This window comes from Balaenoptera musculus, chromosome 4 (assembly GCF_009873245.2).
Source record: "Balaenoptera musculus isolate JJ_BM4_2016_0621 chromosome 4, mBalMus1.pri.v3, whole genome shotgun sequence".
Lineage (NCBI taxonomy): Eukaryota > Metazoa > Chordata > Mammalia > Artiodactyla > Balaenopteridae > Balaenoptera > Balaenoptera musculus.
In genome coordinates this window covers 8222042-8243004 of record NC_045788.1, presented here as the reverse complement: position 1 = coordinate 8243004, position 20963 = coordinate 8222042, and the positions used below count along the sequence as shown (strand labels likewise).

The window sequence follows — 20963 nt, the reverse complement described above, 5'->3', positions numbered from 1 at the left end:
CTAGTATAGGAACTTGATCACCATTCAGATCATTATTTATCTGGAAAATGAGTTTCAGTTTGGATTTGGGACCTCAGGACTAGTTCCATCCTAAAATACCTCTCAGTGGAGGCTGGCAAGGGGATTTTCTACACATTGGGTGAGGTCAGTGGTGAAAAGTCAATTGCCCCCTAAAGTCCATATCTGTTTTTCTTCTAGCCAGAGTGGTGATTTGTTCTCTGTAAAAGAGAATTCCCCTGCCTTCCAGTTTAATAGCAGCCATTCATAGGACTGAAGAATTTGTACAAGAGTGACAATTATTATTGAACACCTACTATAGATCAGACACTCTGTCATTCACTGTATGTATATTATGTAAATTTCATAATAACTTTGGGGAGTAGGTATTATTTTCACTATTTTACAGAAGAGGTAACGGCCTTAAAAATGTCAACTTGCATGAGGTTCTATACATAATAAATGATGGAATCTGATGGAATTAGAGCTCCAGATTCCTGACTTCAAAGCCTAATCATTTCATAGATGTTGTGGTGGACAGTTATTTCTTGGTTGTGTCCCTGATATCCATTCTCCCTCACCATTATCTTCCTCTGGAACATCTACCCTCACTGTCTGTCCCCCACAGCACACTAGAGCTGTTTGATTTGTGCATAATTGACCCCATGCCTGCCTTAGAAGTGAGCTTAGATTGATGTAAGCCAAGCACTATATTCCTCTTTGCCATTTCTCCTGCCATATTGCCTGGTTCAAAAATGAATAGGTACTATTCATTGCCAATGAAATGGAATGAGATGTTTGCTGACCTTCTGGAAATGAGTAGCTCCCTTCTTTAACTATATTGTATAAGGATGTGAGTTCTGAAATGGTGGCAGCATTTTCTTACCTAGGGGAGAGAGCATGGCTCTGCTGGGGTAACTACTATGAAGAACCTGAGTTTGAAGCCACTGGGACAGAAGATAGAGGTCAGAGACAGAGAGAATTCAGGCTCATACTGTCAACCATTGAACTCCTGGATCAAGCCTTACCTGAAGTAAGACCTGCTCCAGGAATAATTACAAACATTCGCTCAAACTACCATTTATAGTTTTAGCCACTCTATAGGTTTTGCGCTACTTTCACCACAAAGAGTTGTAAGTGACACAGGCACTCTGGTATGAATCACATTCCTGAAAGAATTCAGTGACCTAATTAATCAAATTAAATTACATTCAGGCTATTCTCACTAAGTGAGAAAAGTTGTCCACTTAAAATTTACAAAGATTCTGAATAATGCAGAATGAAAACAAAGGATGTTTCAGTTAAGGATTTTAAGTTGGGCATAAAAAAATTAATTAAATGATGCCACTCTCTGATAATTCTAATTAATCTGAGTTTTAATTCCATAGGAATAATAAAAACTGGGGTCTGTGTTTATGTTTGAGGACCAAAATTCTCAAATTCTTTACATATGCTTAATTCTTTTTTTTTTTTTTTTGGCCATGCTGCACGACACGTGGGATCTTAGTTCCTGGACCAGGGATGGAATCCGTGCCCCCTGCAGTGGAAGGGCGGAGTCTTAACCACTGGACCTCCAGGGAAGTCCCACATATGCTTAATTTAAAAAAATGTGTGCACATATTGGTTTCTCATCTGCAGCAATATATTAATATATCTTAAGCAAAGGGTATTTCTCTTTATCTTGATAACTGCTCAATTTGCTGAAGGTATCGTGATGATAACTTCCTCTGTATGTGAAAAGGGGCTATAGTTCTGAAGGTGTTATACGGATCACATATAAAGCCAAATACCTATCATTATCCTCTCGACTGAGAAACGGAAAGAAGCTGGGAAATGGTTGTGAGGGAGAGAGCAAACAGTAGAGAGAAAATAGGAAGGTGGAAGAAGAAATAGAGGTTTATTTCAAAGGTCATTCCACTGGGAAACTAACGATGTTAACCTGCAGGGTCCCTTACTTGCAGGGCCCTTCTGAGGTTGCAGGAGGGACTCTATTGATGTGTTCATATAGTCACAGGATTTTCCAAAATTTTCGAGAGCTAGATATTTTAACTGAAATTGGTTGACAATTGTCTTTTCTCCCCTTGAATGCTCTCTGCCCTGTTATATTTACTTGGGTTGGGTAGCATTGGAGTGACTAGGGAAATTCTAGGGGACGCAATTCAAGAGGGATGTATTTATGTGGGCCACAGACACTTCCATATTTAGTTAAGGTATTGCTAGCGATCCCAGTGTAGGACGGTCTTCCAGAAATACTCATTCCATCAACTGGGCCAACGTACCCAGCACTGAGACAAGAATCCACATGGTTGGAGATTTTATCATGAAATGAATGGGTGCTACGCTGTCCAGAACTAGAAGTAGGTAGCTAGTGAGGAGGAACTTGGGATGAAATGTACAGAAATGGAAGCGAGTCTATGGAAATTCTTCCAATTATTAGTAATGTAACGTAGTTCTTATCAATATGAAATCAGACTAGAAAGTGTGCTCTGGTTAGGAATATAATAAATAATGCTGCATGTACAATGGCTCGTGCTATATGGGTGTCTCTAGAGGAACGAACGAACTATCTTTTTATCTTCTTATAGACAATGTTATAAAATTGTCATAAAAGAGATGAACAAAGATTTTGCACGAAGAGTATTAAGAAGGGTAAGTGGTGAATTAATGAATATATACATCACTTTTTGAATTTTGTGCAATTTGAGGTGTGTGTCAGCTTTGTAAAGTTGGAAAGGTTTTCTGTTTCTTATTCTGTAGTGATAATCACTTCTGAATCTAATTTAATATTTTCAATTTTGTATTTCTTTTCTTAAACTAACATCCTCAAATTAACATTCTTTAGGCCCCAAACACTTGGATCTGACCTTGGTCTATTCAAGCTTTAGGTGAAAAGAAATTGCTTCAGCCTCTAGGTGAATCCTCTTACCTCCCAAGACTATAGCCTGATGACTCTTTGTGGGGTCACCATAGTTTTCACCTCAAATCTTCCTTGAAGGGTGTCTGGATTCTGTATAAAAGGAAAGATCTAGTCTACTTTTTTATATTTAAAAATTTTATCAGCTTTATTGAGGAATAATTGCCATAAAACAAGCAGTACATATTTAAGGTGTACTGTTTGGTAAGTTTTGACAAACATTTACACCCATGAAACTGTCAAAATAATGAAGATAATGCAAACACCCGTCACACCCAAGTTTCCTCATACTTTTTTGTAATCTCTTCCTCCTGCCCCTCCTCATGAACCTCTCCCATCCCCAGTCAGCCGGTGCGCTGTTTTCTATCATGATAGGTTAGTTTGTGTTTTCTGGAACCTTAGACAAATAGAATCCAAAAGTATGTAATTTTTGCAGGTGGGGGAAGTGTCTGGCTTCTTTCACTCAGCATAATTATTTTGAGATTCACCCATGTCATTGCTTGTATCAACAGTTCATGCATTTTTATGGCTGAGTAGTGTTCCATTATATTACTATATCACAGTTTCTTTACCCTTTTTTCTGTGTTGAACATTTGTGCTGTTTCCAGTTTTGGGCTAATACAGATAAAGTTACAATGAACATTTGTGTACTAGTCTTTGTTCTGACATATACTTTTATTTTCTTCGGTAAATATCTGGAAGTGGATTGCCTAGATTATATGTAGGTATATGTTTCACTTTTTAAGAAAACTATCAGGGACATCTCTGGTGGTCCAGTGGTTAAGATTCCGTGGCTTCCAATGCAGGGGGCACGTGTTACTAAGATCCCGTATGGCACGTGGTGTGGCCTAAAGAAACCAAAAAATAAAAAAACTGTCAAATGTTTTTTTCCAAAGGAGTTGAACCCTTTTACATTCATTCCCACCAGCATGTATGAGAGTTCAGTTGCTCCAAAATCCTTGGTAACACCAGATACAGTAAACCTTTAAAAAAAAATTCTAGCCATCCTAATAGGTCTGTTTTGCTCATTGTGGTTTTAATTTAATGTGGTTGAGGGTCTTTTCATGCACTTATTTGCCATCAGTATATCTTTGGTGAAGTGCCTTTTCAAGTCTATTGCCCACTGTTTGTTTTCTTATTATTGAGTTTTAAGAGTATTTTAAAATGTATATTTTAATTCAAGTCCTTAATCAGATATGTAATTTGCAAATAGTTTTTCCAAATCTGTAGCATGTTTTTTTCATTCTGTTACCAGTGCATTTCAAAAAGCACAAGTTTTAAATTTTGATTAAAATTAAAATTTGATGTTCAGTTTGTTAATACTTTCTTTTACAGATTGTGTTTTTGGTGTCATATCTAATAAAACTTTATCTAATACAAAGTCAGAAAAGTTTTCTTCTAGAACTTTTATAGGTTTAAATTTTACATTTAGGCCTATGATTCATGCTAAGTTAATTTCATGGTACAAGATACGGATCATTCATATATACATATATATTGTATATGTATCCATATCTTGTACCATTAAAATTATATATATATTCAATTATTCCAGCACCATTTGTTGAAAAGACCAATTTTTCTCAACTGAATTGCCTTTGAAACTTTGTCAGAATCATTTGTCTGTATATGTGTGTGTCCATATCTATACTCTATCCTGTTCCATTTATCTATTTGTCTATCTTTACACCAACACCAAACTGTCTTAACTATTGTAGCTTCATAAGTGTTAGTTCTCTAAATTGATCATCCCTTTCCACACTGTTTTGGCTATTCTAGATCCTCTGGATTTTTATATCAATTTTAGAATCAGTCAGTTAATTTCTACAGAAAAGCCTGGGAAGATTTTAATTGGGGTTGTTTAAAATCTATAGATTGGTTTGGGGAGAGTTGATTTCTTAATCTTATTGAGTCTTCTGATTGATGAACACAGTATCTCTCACCACTTATTTACACATTTAATTATTCTCAGTCACGTTTTGTAGTTTTCAGTGCACACATCTTTCATGATTTTTGTCAGATTTATCCCTAATTATTTCATATTTCTTACTGCCATTTTTTAAGGGCAATTTTTTTTTCTTAAACAGCAAACATTTGTTTCTAACTGTTCTGGATGCCAGGAAGTCTATGATTTGGGTTCTAACAGATCTAGTCTTTGGTGAGGTCACTTTCCCTGGTTTGCAAACAGCCATCTTATCCTTAAATCATCACACGGCTGAGAGAGAGATCTTCTCTTTCTAGTTTCTTCTTATAAGGATACTAATCTCATTTGTGAGGGCTCCACCCTCATGATCTAATTACCCCCTAGAGGTCCCACCTCCTAACACCATCCCATTGGGGGTTAGGATTTCAACATATGAGTTTAGAGAGGACAAAAACATTCAGTCCATTACAACATCTTTTGTCAGTAATAGATAGTAAATATCTCTTGTCAGTAATATGTATGGGGCAGACATTTTTTTCTCCAGTTGTAGTTTGTTTTGGCTCTTCCTTTATGCTGTACTTAGAAAAATAGATGTTCTTAATTTTAATGCAATATAATTTTGGCTTTTTCCTTTAATTTATTATTTTTGTGTCTTGTTGACAAAATCCATACCTACCCTGATGTTAAAGATATTCTTGTATATTTTCTTCAAAAACCTTTGAAATATTGCCATCTAAAATTCAGTCCTTAATTCATTTGAATTTATTTTGTATATTATATGCAGTAAGGATCCATTTTTTCCCAAAGAGGTAGCTTATTTTCCTAGTATTATTTTTCTCACTCATTAACTCTTAAATCTGTAAATCTTAAAATATTTTACCATCTGATTAAGTCACCACACTTTGTTTCATTTCTTTGCCTTTCATTTCTTTAACTCCAAGTTTATTCAGCTTTTTTTGAACTTTTGTTCTTCCATAATTTTTAAAGTTATCTTTAACATATTAAAACAAAATATTGGGATGTTATTAGAACTAGAATAAATATCAATTGAGGGAAAGTAGAAATGCTTGTGCTCATGAGTCTGATGATATTTTTATGTAACCTTTATTTGTGAAGATAGTTTGGTTGTATATTCAGTTCTATGTTGTCCAGTATTCTCTGTCTGTGAAGATATTATTTCACAATCTCTTGGCTTTTATTATTCCCATTAAGCAGCCAGTTGTTAGCTTAGTTTCTCTTCCTATGAAGGTAAGATGTCTATCTCCTTTTATGTAATTGAAGGATAGTTGACATATAATATTATTTTAGTTTCAGGTGCACACATAGTGATTCAGCATTTAAATAAATTATGAAATGATCACAATAAGTCTAGTAACTGTCACCATACAAAATAATTAGAGTATTATTGACTATGTTCCTTCTGCTGTATATTACACCTCTGTGACTTATTTATTTTGTAACTGGAAGTTTCTATCTCTTAATCCCCTTCACCTATTTCACTACCTTCCCCCTCACCCCCCAAACAACCACTAGTTTGTTCTGTTTCTGTGTGTCTGTTTCTGTTTTGTTTCATTTGATTATTTATTTTGTTTTTTTAGATTCCACATGTAAGTGAGATCATGTGGTATTTGTCTTTCTCTGTCTGATTTATTTCACTTAGCAAAGTACCCTCTAGATCCATCCATGTTGTCACAAATGGCAAGATTTCACTCTTTTTTAATGGCTGATTAATATTCCATTATATATATGTATATATACCTACATCTTTTTTATTCATTCATCTATCAGTGGATACAGGTTGCTTCCATATTTTGGCTATTGTAAATGATGCTGCAATGAACATAGGGGTGCACATATCCTTTGGAATTAGTGTTTTTGTTTTCTTTGGGTAAATATCCAGAAGTGGAATTGCTGGATCATATGGTAGTTCTATTTTTATTTTTTTGAATGAACCTCCATACTGTTTTCTGTTTTGGTATTGGCTGCACCAATTTACATTCCCAAATGGTGCATGAGGGTTTACTTTTCTCCACATCCTCACTAACGTTTGTTATTTCTAGATTTTTTGATGACAGCCATTTTGACAGTGTTAGGTGATACTTCACTGTGGTTTTGATTTGCATTTCCCTCATGATTAGTGATGTTGAACATCTTTTCATGTGTCTGTTGACCATTTGTATGTCTTCTTTGGAGAAATGTCTATTTAGGTCCTCTGCCCATTTTAATTGGATTGTTGGTTTTTTGATATTGAGCTGTATGATTTATTTATAGAATTTGGATTTTAACCACTTATTGAATATATTGTTGTAAATATCATCAGTAGGTTGCCTTTTCATTTAGTTGATGGTTTGCTTTGCTGTGCAAAAGCTTTTTAGTTTGATGTAGTACCATTTGTTTATTTTTGCTTTTGTCACCCTTGCCTGAGGAGACATATCCAAAAATATTGTTAAGACTGACGTCAAAGAGCTTACTGCTTATGTTTTGTTCTTGGATTTTTATGGTTTCAGGTCTTACATTTAATTCTTTAATCCATTTTGAGTCTATTTTTGTACTTGGTATAAGAAAGTGGTCCAGTTTGATTCTTTTACATGTAGCTGTCCAGTTTTCACAACACCATTTATTGAAGAGGCTGTCTTTTCCCACTGTATGTTCTTGCCTTCCTTATTGTAGAATAATTAAACATATAAGGGTGAGTTTATTTCTGAGATCTCTTTCTGTTCCATTGATCTATATATCTGTTTTTGTACCAGTACCATACTGTTTTGATTACTGTAGCTTTGTAATATAGTTTGAAATTGGGGAACATAATACCTCCAACTTTGTTCTTCTTTCTCAAGATTGCTTTGACTCTTTGGGGTCTTTTGTGGTTACATACTAATTTTACAATTATTTGTTCTAGTTCTGTGAAAAATGCCATTGGAATTTTGATAGGGATTGCATTGAATTTGTAGATTGTTTCAGGTTGTATGGGAATTGTAACAATATTACTTCTTCCAGGACTTCCCTGGTGGTCCAGTGGTTAAGACTCCCTGCTTCCACTGCAGGGGGAATGGGTTCAATCCCTGGTCAGGGAACTAAGACCCCGCATGCCATGCAGCATAGCCAAAAATTTAAAAAAAGCAAAAACAATGGTCACCTAATTTATGACAAGGGAGGCAAGAACATACAATGGAGAAAGGACAGCCTTTACAATAAGTGGTGCTGGGAAAACTGGACAGCTACATGTAAAAGAATTAAATTAGAACACTACATAACACCATACACAAAAATAAACTCCAAATGGATTAAAGGCCTAAATGTAAGACCAGTCACTATAAAACTCTTAGAGGAAAACATAGGAAAAACACTCTTTGACATAAACCACAGCAAGATCTTTTTTGACACACCTCCTAGAGTAACAGAGATAAAAACAAAAATAAACAAATGGGACTTAAACTTAAAAGCTTTTGCACAGCAAAGGAAACCATAAACAAGACAAAAAGACAACCCTCAGAATGGGAGAAAATATTTGTAAATGAAACAACAGACAAAGGATTAATCTCCAAAATATACAAAGAGCTCATGGAGCTCAATATCAAAACAACAAACAATCCAATTAAAAAATGGGCAGGACACCTAAATAGACATTTCACCAAGGAAGACATACAGATGGCCAAGAGGCACATGAAAAGATGCTCAACATCACTAATTATTAGAGACATGCAAATCAAAACTGCAATGAGGTATCACCTCATGCCGGTCAGAATGGCTATTATCAAAAAAATCTAGAAACAATAAATGCTGGAAAGGGTGTGGTGAAAATGGAACCCTCCTGCACTGTTGGTGGGATGTAAATTGATACAACCACTATGGAAAACAGTATGGAGGTTCCTTAAAAAACTAAAAATAGAATTACCATATGACCCAGCAATCCCACTGCTGAGCATATACCCTGAGAAAACCATAATTCAAAAAGAGACGTGTACCACAATGTTCACTGCACCATTATTTACAATAGCTAGGACATGGAACCAACCTAAGTGTCCATCAACAGATGAAAGGATAAAGAAGATGTGGCACATATATACAATGGAATATTACTCAGCCATAAAAGGAAATGAAATTGAGTTATTTGTAATGAGGTGGATGGACCTAGAGTCTGTCATACAGAGTGAAGTAAGTCAGAAAGAGAAAAACAAATACTGTATTCTAACGCATATATATGGAATCTAAAAAAAAAAAAAAGGTACTGATGAGACCTAGTTGCAGGGCAGGAATAAAGATGTAGACAAAGAGAATGGACTTGAGGATACAGGGTGGGAGGGGGAAGCTGGGGCAAAGTGAAAGTAGCATCAACATATATACACTAGTGAATGTAAAATGTTAGCTGTTTGGAAGCAGCAGCATGGCACAGGGAGATCAGCTCAGTGCTCTGCAATGACCTAGAGGGGTTGGATAAGGAGGATGGGAGGGAGGCTCAAGAGGGAGGGGATATGTGGACATATGTATGCATATGGCTGATTCACTTTGGTGTACAACAGAAACTAACACAGTATTTGAAGCAATTATACTCCAATAAAGATCTATTAAAAAAGTTTAAAAGCAAAAACAAAAACAAAAAACAATATTACTTCTTCCAATCCATGAACACAGTATATCTTTCCATTTATTTCTGTTGTCTTCAATTTCTTTCATCAAAGTCTTATAGTTTCCAGAGTACAGGTCTTTCACCTCCTTGGTTAAATTTATTACTAGGTATTTTATTCTTTTTGATGCAATTGTAACTGGATGATTTTTAAAATTTCTCTTTCTGATAGATCATTATTACTGTATAGAAATGCAACAGATTTCTGTATGTTAATTTTGTATTCTGCAACTTTAGTGAATTAATTTATTCTAAGAGTTTTTTTGGTGGAGTCTTTAGGATTTTCTATATATAGTATCATGTCATCTGCAAACAGTGACAGTTTTACTCCTTTTCTAATATGGGTGCCTTTCTTTCTTCTTTCTTTCTTTCTTTCTTTCTTTCTTTCTTTCTTTCTTTCTTTCTTTCTTTCTTTCTTTCTTTCTTTCTTTCTTTCTTTCTTTCTTTCTTTCTTTCTTTTTTCTTTCTTTTTTTGGTCTTTTTGCTGTGGCTAGGATTTCCAGTACTATGTTGAATAAAAGTGGTGAGAGTGGGCATTCTTGTCTGGTTCCAGATCTTAGAGGAAATGATGATGTTAGCTGTGTGTGTGTCATAGATGGCCTTTTTATGTTGAGGTTATTTTCCCTGTATTCCCACATTGTTGAGAGTTTTTAATCATAAATGAAAGTTAAATTTTCTTAAAAGCTTTTACTGAATCTACTAAAATAATCATATAATTTTAATCCTTAATTTTGGTTTATCATATTGACTGATTTGTAGATTTTGAACCATCTTTGCATCCATGGGATAAATCCCACTTGATCATGGTGTATGATCCTTTTAATGTATTATTGAATTGGGTTTTCTAATATTTTGTTGAGGATTTTTGCATCTGTGTTCATCAGGGATATTGACCTGTAATTCTCTCTCTCTCTTTTTTAATAGTGTTTTGTTTGGTTTTGGTATCAGGATAATGCTGACCTTATAGAATAAGTTTGGAAGAGTTCCTTCTTCTGGCATTTTTTAAAAATTTAAAGTTCTGATTGTTTGTTGCTAATATATAAAAATATGATTGATTTTTATATATTGATCTTTTATCCTGAAACATTTCCTAAACTCACCTAATAGTTCTAGTAGTTTTTTAATAGATTGCAATGGAGTTATACATAAACAATTATGTTGTTTCTGAATAAAGACAGTTTTATTTCTGCCTTTCCAATCTGGATGCCTTTTATTTCTTTTTCTTGCTTTATTGCACTAACAAGAAATTCCAATACAATATTGAAGAGAAGTAGTGAGAGTGGACATCCTGCTTTGTTTCTGATTTCAGGTAAAGCTGTATTTACAGTTTTTTAGCTGTATTTTTGTAGATTCCCTTTATAAAACTGAGAAATTTCCCTTGTATTTCTAGTTTTCTAAGAGTTTTTATCTGGAATGTATGTTGAAATTTGTCAGGTGTTTTCTTCTGCATCTATTGAGGTGTTAATATAATTTTTCTTTCTTTCATTTATTTGTTTCTTTGTTATTATGAAACTCATTGGCAAATTTCTACTGTTCAACCAACTTTGCACAACCTTGCACACTCGGTCAGAAGGTGTTATCTTTTTACATAGTGTCAGATTTAATTTGCTCAAATTTTGATAAGAAAAATTTCATTTATGATCATGAGGGATATTGGTCTGCAATTGTTTTTCTTGTAATGTCTTCATCTGTTTTGAAATCAGGGCATTCTGGGGAGTATTTTCTCCTTTTCAATTGTGTGGAAGTATTTGTGTAGAGTTGATATTATTTCTTCCTTAAGTCTTCGGTAGAATATTCCAGTGAAGCCATCTTTGCCTCAGTATTTCTTTGTAGGAAGTTTCTAAAGTACAAAGTTAACTTCTCTAATAGATGGAGGGATATTTATGCTGTCTAGTTTTTTCTTGAGTGAGGTTTGATGGTCTGTATCTTTCAAGGAGTCAGCCCATTACCTTTAAGTTGCAGAGTTTATTGGTATAAAGTTGTGTATGTAGAATCATTTTGATATTTGTAAAGTCTCTAGTGATATCACCTCTCTCATTTCTGATACTGACAATTTATATTTCCCCTTTTCCCCTGATTAGTGTAGAGATTTATCAATTTTACTGATCTTCTCAGGAAGTTGATGAATTCTTTCAGTTTTCATACATCTAAAAACGTCTTCATCTTGCTTTCATTTCTGAGACATTTTCACTAAATATAAAATTCTAGATCAACAGCTTTTTTTCCCTTTTAACACTTTAAAGATGTTGTTCTACTGTTGTTTTTTTCTCTTGCATTGTTTGCAACAAGAAATCTACTATTATTCTTTTCTTTGTTCCTTTGTACGTTTCTTTTTCTCTGATTGCTTTTAGGGTTTTCTGTTTATCACTGGTTTTGATCAGTTTGATTATGTTGTGCCTGGGTATCATTTTCTTTATGTTTCTGTAGCTTCTCAGCTTCATGTGTTTATAGTTTTAAACAAATTTGGAAAATTTTCATCCATAACTTCTTCAAATTTTTTTTTGCCTCTCTCCCCATTGTGACTTCATATATTAGGCTGCTTGAAATGGTCCCACACCTCACTGACCCTCTGTCCAATTTTTAAATTTCTCTGTGTTTCATTTTGGATTGTTTCTATTGCTATGCCTTCAAGTTCACTAATCTTTTCTCTCACAATGTCTCATCTACTGTTAATCCTAGAAAGTATATTTTTTACTTCACACACTCTAGTTTTCACCATTAGAAGTTTGATTTGGATCTTTTTTATATCTTCCATGTTTTTGCTTAACTTTTTGAACATATGGAATACCGTTATAATAACCATTTTAACATCCTTCTCTGCTAACCCTAACATCTGTGGTTCGTTCTTAATCAGATTCAATTGATTGATTTATCTCCTCATTATGGATCATATTTTCCTGTTTCTTTGTGTGTCTGGAACTTTTTGATTGAATGCCAGACATTGTAAATTATACCTTGTGGGATGTTGAATATTTTTGTGTTTCTATAAATACTCTTGAGCTTTGTTCTGGGACACAGTTAAGTTACTTGGAAACAGTTTTGCCCTTTCTGGTATTGCTTTTAATAACTATTAGGCAGAACCAATGTCGTGTTTATTCATGGGCTAATTATTCCCCATTGACGAAAGATGCTTCTGAGTATTGTACTCAATGCCCTGTAAATCATCAGGTTTCCAGTCTGCCTGATGGGTACACGCAAGATTCTTACCCCTAAGTGTTCACTGGGCACTGGTACCTCTAATCCTTTTGGGTGTTTCTTTCACTGGTCCCAGGTAATTCCCTCACATGCACACACTGACCTGTACTCAACTGTGTACTCAAGGGGGACACTCTGTAGGTATCTGCAGTACTTTCTCTGTGTAGCTCTTTACTCTCTGGTACTCTGTCCCATGAACTATAGCTACCTTGTTCTCCTCAGCTCAAGGAGTTGGCTGCACTCCACCTGAGCTCTCCCCATCTAGATGTGGCCTGGAAACTCTTGTAAGGTAGCAAGATGGAACAACATAGGGTTCACTTGGTTTGTTTCTCATATCTGAGGGACCAGTATCATTTATCACTTGAAGATCAAATGTCTTGAAAACAATTGCTTCGTATATTTTTGTCTAATTTTTGGTTGTTTTTGGTGGGAGACTAAATCAGTTCCTTATTCTCCATCCTGGCCAGAGGCAGGCGTTCTCCTTATTTGATTTTTCTTTTTGACTTCTACTGGATTCTTTAAGATCAGGATAAAGAAGAAAAGAATATTTCAAGAAACTCACAAAGAGATTTCAGGTATGCAGCATCGGTGTTTGACAATTAAATAGAGCAGTGGGCCAGTCTCAACTTCAGTTTCATTAATCTGCTAAAGAAAAAGAGGAATCTGCATGAAATTCACAACTCAGATTGCTCTGTTAGCCACTGTGTCAGAAGGCTTGAGAGCTGCGCTCTGGAGAAACAAAATCCCTGACAGTTGTTGATGCTTTTGTAAGAGGAGACTTCTGTTATTTTAGCAAACAGAAAGACTGCATAAAAATGTCAAAAAGAAACTACTTTTGAAGAAAAAAATAGAAACTGACTCACTAAAGGGACCTATCGGGGATAATTACCCGGAGCCTGTGGTAGATCAAAAGGGCTGATTTAAAGTTATTGTTTCTGCAAATTCTGCAAAAAAACAAAAAACAAAACAAAGATTTTTTTCCTGGCTTTGCCAGTAGCGGAAACATTCCTGCCACAGCCGTAATCTCATGTAAACTGCACAAGTGAGTTTTTCTCTCTGAGTTCCTTGAACCTCCTTTTCTGTAATACAGAGCAAAATTGGCTTATGACAAAACATTAAAAACTATAATTTGAAATAGTGTTTTGGTTTTTGGTTATCAGTGATAGATTATAGAGGTTTTAGTTTGTTGGTTTCCTGCTGCCTTAGGTCAGTAAAGCCTGAACTTTCTCATCTGACACCTGTTCAACTCTGAGGATGCTGATTAATTCATGGTGGAAAGCTATCAACTTTACAAGTCAGACCTTTACATTCTTGAAATGCCCTCTCATGGGAGACATAAGATGAGCTTTGAATTAATTGAGATAAATAAATATTCAATCCTTTGGATACCACCATATTTTCTTTCATTCTAAAAACATCTTCTCACTTGAACTTTATCACCAATAAAAATATATTAAAATTTAATTTAACTAATATCACCTCAAGAATTACTATATTATCTCTGAATGATATCTGTGCTTTTCTGGTCACCCATATACTAGTTGTTATTTTCTTGCCTGATGTACAGCAAACCGATTCAGCTATACCTCTCCCCCCCCATATATATATATATATACACACATATTCTTATATATAGGTAAAAGAATATATATATTCTTTTACAAATTCTTTTCCATTATAGGTTATTACTAGGTATTGAATATAGTTCCCTGTGCTATACAGTAGGACCTTGTTGTTTATCTATTTCTATTGATATATACAATAGTGTGTACCTGTTAATCCCAAACTCTTAACTCATCCCTCCTCCCGCCCATCTTTCCCCTTGGTAACCATAAGTTTGTTTTCTACGTCTGTGAGCTTGTTTCTATTTTGTACATAAGTTCATTTGTATCATTTTTTTAGATTCCACATATAAGTGGTATGATATTGTCTTTCTCTGTCTGACTTACTTCACTTAGTATGATAATCTCTGTGTCCATCCATGTTGCTGCAAATGGCATTATTTCATTCTTTTTAAAGGCTGAGTAGTATTCCATTGTGTGTGTATATATGTATATATATATATATATATATATATATATATATATATATATATATATATACCACATCTTCTTTATCCATTCATCTGTTGATGTACACTTAGGTTGCTTCCATGTCTTGGCTATTGTAAATAGTGCTGCTATGAACATCAGGGTGCATGTATCCTTTCAAATTAGAGTTTTCATCTTTTCCAGATATATGCCCAGGAGTGTGATTGCTGGATCATATGGTAGCTCTATTTTGTTTTTTAAGGAACTTCCGTACTGTTCTCCATAGTAACATAGTTGCTCTTAACTTATACAAGTATACCTTTTATTAAAATCCAACCAATTCAGTTTCAAGTTGATAGATCCTTGTTAAAAAAGAATTTCAAATAGGATTTCAAGTAGATTTAACCTCAGAAAAGTTAAATATAAACACTTAATGTGAATAAGCATGGAATAATTGACTGGTTTATTACATTTTTGGAAATCAATTCTATCTTCTGAGACTTGAAAGCTTCCAGGTCTTAATTCACATTAAGCTCTAATGGCCGATGTCATGTTCTCTCCACTGTGTCTCCTTTGCGGGGGGTGGACATCCTGGATTTTTATGAGAATGGGGTTACCAAAGTTGTAATGGATTAAATACTGAGCAGTGTTATGAAGTATAATCCCACTGGAGAAGCATGGGAAGCCCATATAAATTATTCCACTTTAGAGTTATCTCACCCAAGGGGTAAGGGAGCTACAGTTTTTATCCTCCAACATTCCTCTGATATTGCTTGAGCATTACTTCTGGAGGCATGGATTCCAGAAACTTACAGTTTGTTGAACAGGTGGCAAAGTGAATTCCATCAGTGAGAGGACACCCCAACAAAACCTGCTGGTGCTGGGAGCTGGGAGTCGGAGCAAGTGCAAACAAATGCTAACAGGGAGGTGATATGGGAGAGGCACTGACACCATCTGCTCTAAAACTGCACCCGAGAGACAAGATGGAACATTCTGGACAAATGGGTGTCTATTAAACAAAAACGCAAAAATAATACTTGATCTCCTGTGTCGGTTGGAATAGGGTTGGTTATGTTGCAGTTAAAAAAGCAACCAATTAGTAGTGGCTCAATGCCACAAAAGTTTCTTTTTCACTCATGGTTGCCCAGGGGCCTCTGTGGATTGTATTCATTCAAAGATCCAAGATGGTAGAAGTGCCACCACGTCAAACTCGGCCAATTGCATATCAGAGGGAAAAGTGAGGCTTTGCCTTGGCAATTAAATAGTTTGACCTCAGTGACTTGTGCCACTTTAACCCACAAATGATCACCTAGGATTATTTTCATAGTCAAATCCACCATGAACTGTGTACGTGCCCTCCACCATGTATCTGGAAGAAGAGAGAAACAAGTGGTTAAGGACTACCACATCCCAAGGCTAACAATAGCTTCAGATGGATCAATGACCTGACCCCAAAAGTGGCATTAAAGGAACAGAATAAACCATGAGTGAGGTTTATACACATTTAAAGTGATTTCTAAGTAACATGCAAAACCCAGAAGCTGCAAGGGAAAGAGACTGACAAATTTAAATGCATAAAATGTTGAAAAAGTTTGATGTGACAAACATACCATAGAAAAGTAGAGAGTCAAAAGACTGAAAACATGTGTTAACATAGCAGAATAGATGCTAATTTTCTTAATATACTAAGAACAAAATAAGAGAAATTCAGCACCTAGAAGAAAAATGAGCATGGAAAAAGGCAATTCATAGATAATGGCATTCATGTGGCCTGTAAACATATGACATACAAAATAAAATAAAAATGCTGCTTTTTAGTCATCGCTTGGAGCAAAAGTACAAAGGTACAATGAAACTCAGGCATTCTCATATACTATGGATAGGAATACAAAGAAATTCAACCTTTAGTTTTCTTTGTATTTTTGAATATTTCTATCAAAATTTTAAATGCACATCCTCTTTGACCTAGTAATTTTATGTCTAGGATTTTGATCTAGAGATAAACTTGAACAAATGTGCCAGACTTATGTACAAGTATGTTCAATGAAACATTATTTGTTATGACAACACTACCCCCAAAAAACCTATTGTCCCTAAATAGAGGATTAGTTAAATGAATTACAGTACATACTTATAATGGAATATTATGTAGTCATTGAAAAGCATGAAGTAGATTTCTGTGGGCTCATATGGAGAGTCTAGGATAGATTATTAATGAAATGTAAAATAACAACAACAAAAAAACTATAGTGTAATCCCATTTGTGTATGTCTTGTATATGCATCAAAGATTTGTAAAAGGATGCGTGAGTGATTGTTAAGAGTGATAATATGTGAGCAGGGCTAATGGTGGTCCAGAGAGGGAGACAGGGGTTAGAGTGGACATTAATTATTTTTTGGCCAAGAACATTTATTCTTCCTTCTTTGTGTAAAATTTTATCCTTCCCTCTCACTCAGGTCACACGCTTTGGGTGGGTGCTTCATCACTGTGATTCCAGACGTGGAGTATAAGATGGATGCCTGGTCAAACAGCCTATCCAATTCCTTGAGCCACAGTGATTGGTCAGGGATGTTACGAGCTGCAAGCTGGTCCTATCAGAGTCAATCTTAGGATGCAACTGTGAGCTTCCTGGAATATAAACTCTTTTCTTCTGGATGTGAGTCTGGAAAAATGTACGCTGAAACTATTGTGGCATCTGCAATTGGTATATACACATATATACACAATGGAATATTACTCAGCCATGAAAAGGAAGGAAACAACACCATTTGCAGCAGCATAGATGGACCTGTAGATCATCATACTAAATGAAGTAAGTCAGACAGAGAAAGACAAATATCTTATGATACCACTTATATGTAGAATCTAAAAAATGATACAAATGAACTTATTTACAAAACAGAATAGACATAGAAAACAAACTTATGGTTAGCAAAGGGATGGGGAGGGGATAAATTAGGACTTTGGGATTAACATATACACACTACTTATATAAAATAGGTAAACAACAAGATCCTACTATACAGCACAGGGAACTATACCCAGTGCCTTGTAATAACCTATAATGGAAAAGAATCTGAAAAATTATATATATATGTATAACTGAATCACTTTGCTGTACACTTGAAACTAATACAACATTGTAAATTAACTATACTTCAATTAAAAAAAAGAGTTAACATAAAAAAATAATGAGGTTGGTCTTTGTGTAGTCATATGGAAAGATGCTCTGGGGATGTGAATAATTCAGGTTCCAGAAAACCATGTAGAGCACTTCCCTTTATGGAAAAGAAACACTTTTTATGTGCATCAAAATCCTGAAAGCTCTACAGCAAATTAAGTAATTGTTTCCAAAGTATTGATTTATGGGAGGGAAGGTCATTTCCTATTTCATATCCTAATATTTGAAAATCTTTTATCCCCATCCTTAGGTGAGAAAGTCTTCAAATATAAGATTCATGTCGTCTTTGAAGATGATCTTAAAGTGATTTGTTCATATTAGGTAACAATATTTGTTACCTAATTTGTTCAAATTAGGTAACTCCACTTTGTGGAGTGAATGAATATGAAAAAAGGAAAAATTAAAGTGAATTAAGAAGTGGATTTCACCTCATAGAATAAGGTATACTCAGCAAGTCTTCTGTGTCTGGAAGGGGTGAATTTCAAATATTACCGTTTCCGTAGGCTTTGAAAAATTAATTCAGTCACAAGACCCCAGTATCTACCCCAGTTCTACTTGGTCCTTTGCAAATGAAGTTATTCTGAGAACAGAAACATTTTGTTTTGTTACTGGAGATTTTCTCCTCAAGGGTGGCTGTCAGAATAAATTGGGGTTATGCTACAGCCACAACTCGAAAATCTCAGGGGCTTAGAACAATACAAATATACTTACTGTGCATGTGACATTTCCAAAGCAAATTAGCAATGGGACTTTGTTCTTTATAGTCAATCAGGAACCCAGGTAGATGGAGGTCGCATCTCAAAATGTGAATCCACCATCACAGTGTAAAGAAGGTAGCATCATGGCAAACCGTGCCCTGGTTCTTCAAGCTGCCACCTGGAAGCGATGCACATCCTATGTTTCATGGCCCGTGCAAGTCACATGACCACATCTCCCATCAGGGAGGCAGGGATGTGCACACACTGTGCAAATTCTGAGAAATGATGGATGGGATTTATTTCCATGTGAAATCATCCACATGTACATAATTTTCAACATCCCAGTATGGACTCCCTTCTCTTGAGGTCTATTTCTTATACGTGTATCTGAACCCTTTGCCCATAAATTGTTTCCCAGAACACATGCTTCCTATCACTCCATACCCACAACTGAAAGAGTGAAAGAGAGAGAGAGAGAGAGAGAGAGAGAGCGCAGGAGAGAGGCTACCCACAGCTAAGCTACACTTAGCTACTTTCTTATTCCTGTTCTGACCATATAATATAGCAGATAATTATGGTGCAAGTGATTTCCACTCCTCGTAGGTGATCATACTTGAGATTCTATTGATTTCTTCACCTTGGGGATGTAAAGAGAGCACCTTTTACCTATTAGTAGGGGGTTAACAAGTTTCTGCAGAATAAAAATTCTTTGGACATTTTAATTGCTATTTTCAGCAAATACAAAGCAAACTGGTACATGTTCCCTGGGGTGAGTGGGGGACTCAATAAATTTATTGAGTGGTGAGAATAGAATGATTAAAACTATAAAGTAAATGCTTACATTTGGAAAATGGGATCTTGTTCCACAAGTTCTGAGTAATAAGAACTCTAATTTCTTTTAGTTATCATGCATGACACGAAATATATAATTTATTGTGAAATGGACTGCCCCAAATAGGTCATGTTGTTATCTTTACGGCAAAATTTGAACTCTAGCAGATACAAGCTCCATGCTCACTTTTGGCATTATTCTAACATTATTTTTGTTTTTATTTATTTGTTGGTTTATTTACTTATTTATTTTTCTTTTTAAAAAATTGTGGTATAATTGACAAATAACATTATATTAGTTTCAGGCATACAAGATAAAGATTCAATATTTGTATGTACTGCAAAATGATTACCACAATAATTCTAGTTGCCATCCTTTACCATATAAAGTTACAACAAACTTTTTTTTCCCTTGTGATGAGAACTCTAAAATGTACTCTCTTGGCAACTTTCAAAGTATTATTGACTATAGTCACCATGCTGTACATTACATCCCTATGACTTATTTATTTTAAACCTGTAAGTTCTAACATTTTTTATTCTTAAAAGAATATTTTTGTTTGATTTGTTTATAGCAGAGATGCCGTTCTATATATTTTCTGTTCAAGTGTCACTTGTTTATAATAAAGCCACTTAAAGTTCCACTGCTAAATTCACACCTTTAGTAGGAATAAATCTGAAGTAACCTTGGTAAACACAAATGGAAGTCAAAAACCACAGAGTATTATATCCTCCAGGAATAAATTTAACACTGTGTAGTCCAATCAGAAATAATGGGTCATATTTAACCATGTCAAAAATGACTAAGACTTCACTTGGATAGCAAGCTAATCTTTTGCAATGTTACTCAATTACAAGGAATCTATTTGTCTAACAGCATGGGAATGACTAATTAAATTATGATGTCATTATACAAAAGACTATTATTATATTTATAAAGAATTTAAACTATGGGACAGTGGAAAAGGCAGGAAAATGCATACATTGTCAATTTAAACTATTTAAAACAATATGCAAAGGAGAGAAAGACAACAAATTATAAAGAGCATTATCTTTGGATGTTGAGATTAGACATTGACTAACTATTTTAAATACTTTGGGACAATAAAGTCCAGTCATTTTATAATTAGAAAAACTTAAACTTTTTCTGTTTCAAATCCCAAGATTCTTTTTGTTGTTGTTGTTTGTTGGTTTTACCTGCACTAATCAGATATTTTTGGATTCAGTTCTGGGCTTTTGAACCAAAAGAAGATCTTTAGAACAAGAAAGAAGATAATAGAAGATATACATGAAGATGATTGAAGGTCTGGGAGATATGAATCAAGATTATTAGGCCCAGCAGAGAGCTGACTGGGTGGCATTTAAGTAGATGATAGATTCCCACATAGAACATGATGGTGATCTAGGACATGAGTCACTCAATCATCATTTCTTAAATGATTTTTAAAAATAAGTGAATGAATGGCCAATATGAAAAAGTATTAAAACTATGGAAAGAGAAATCTACATTTGGTATAAGGTGACATAAGTTTCTTTAAAATATAGAAAGTCTTGTATTGGCTCCTTCCA

General features: G+C 34.8%; 1 long non-coding RNA gene across 1 annotated transcript in view; it reads left to right on the top strand.

Annotated features, from left to right (window-relative positions):
- The window catches only part of LOC118894243, a 41024-nt gene extending 21410 nt beyond the window's left edge, over nt 1-19614 (top strand). Inside the window, exons 2-3 of the long non-coding RNA XR_005019682.1 lie at nt 17141-17496; nt 18116-19614. This is a non-coding gene — a long non-coding RNA (uncharacterized LOC118894243). The remainder of the gene's footprint in view (nt 1-17140; nt 17497-18115) is intronic.
- The last annotated feature ends 1349 nt before the right edge of the window (nt 19615-20963 follow it).